This window comes from Octopus bimaculoides, chromosome 3 (assembly GCF_046866305.1).
Source record: "Octopus bimaculoides isolate indiv1 chromosome 3, ASM4686630v1, whole genome shotgun sequence".
In the NCBI taxonomy this organism is placed as follows: Eukaryota; Metazoa; Mollusca; class Cephalopoda; order Octopoda; family Octopodidae; genus Octopus; species Octopus bimaculoides.
Window position 1 is genome coordinate 38,704,291 of NC_142930.1, and position 1,269 is coordinate 38,705,559.

Here is a 1,269-nt window from a genome sequence, read left to right on the forward strand (position 1 = left end):
CATTTTCATTCTTTGAACTAGGAAAAAGTTTTCAATATTGTTACGTCAGAGAGAACTCTTTTATAGTAAGAAAAATATTTACATAGAAATCCTCAGAATATGTGTAAGTGTCAATGCGTTTCTGCGTGTTTGTTTGTGTGTGTGTGTGTGTGTGTGTGTTTGAGAGAGAGAGCGAGAGTCTGTGTGTGTCTGTGCGTGCGTGACCATGTATGTGTGCATGAATTTTTGTTCCTTGTAGGAGAATAGCTTTTGATGTTTATGCTTCTACTTGTAAGTACTTATTCAAACAATTCATATATCCATGCACGCATATATATTTATATATATATATATATATATATATATATATATATATATATATATATATATATATATATATATATATATATATATATATATATATATATATATGGGGGAAAATATATATAAATATATATATATATATATACACACACATATATATATATATATATATATATATATATATATATATATATATATATATATATATATAAGTGTGTATGTGTGTGTGTGTGTGTGTGTGTGTGCGTATGTGCGTGCATGCGTGCATGCGTACGTGTGAGTGTATTTGTGTATGTATATACATAGTAAGAGAAATTACACATTCATATTACCTTCAAGAAATGGGAACAAATTGATCATAGATTTGCTTAACTTTTCTCAATAAAATCCTCGCTGAATAAATATTTGGACCATTAACATAGAACTTAGAAATGCATGTGTTTATGTGCCTATACGCATGTGTCGAGTATATAATGCTATATACGCTCTAATAGACACACAAACACACACTAATTAATATATGTATACAAGCACACATGTATATATACACACATATATATCTGCGAGAGCGTGCATATATTTGACCGACTTTATAACGCGAAAATGTGGTACTTAATTATATTCTGGGTCTTACACGCATTAATTAATGTGTTAATTCAGCTGCTTCAATTCTGTGGATTTAGAATTCTTCAATTTCATCTCATCATACGTTCATGGCCGGTATGGAAAGAATGTGTTTATGAATTCTTGTTGGGAGCTTTTATACATCCACTCGTTAGTCCGTGTCACGATTTCTTTTTCAAGCAATCATTGGTGTATTAGTTGCTGCACTTCTGACCGCACATCTTTAAGTAAACATGTCTTGAACATTAGTGGTAAGCATACCCGTTGCCTTTGCAATGTAGACCACCAAAGCATACGTTTGTATAACCAGGTTTATAGCAGCCAAAAGATTCAAATTATTTG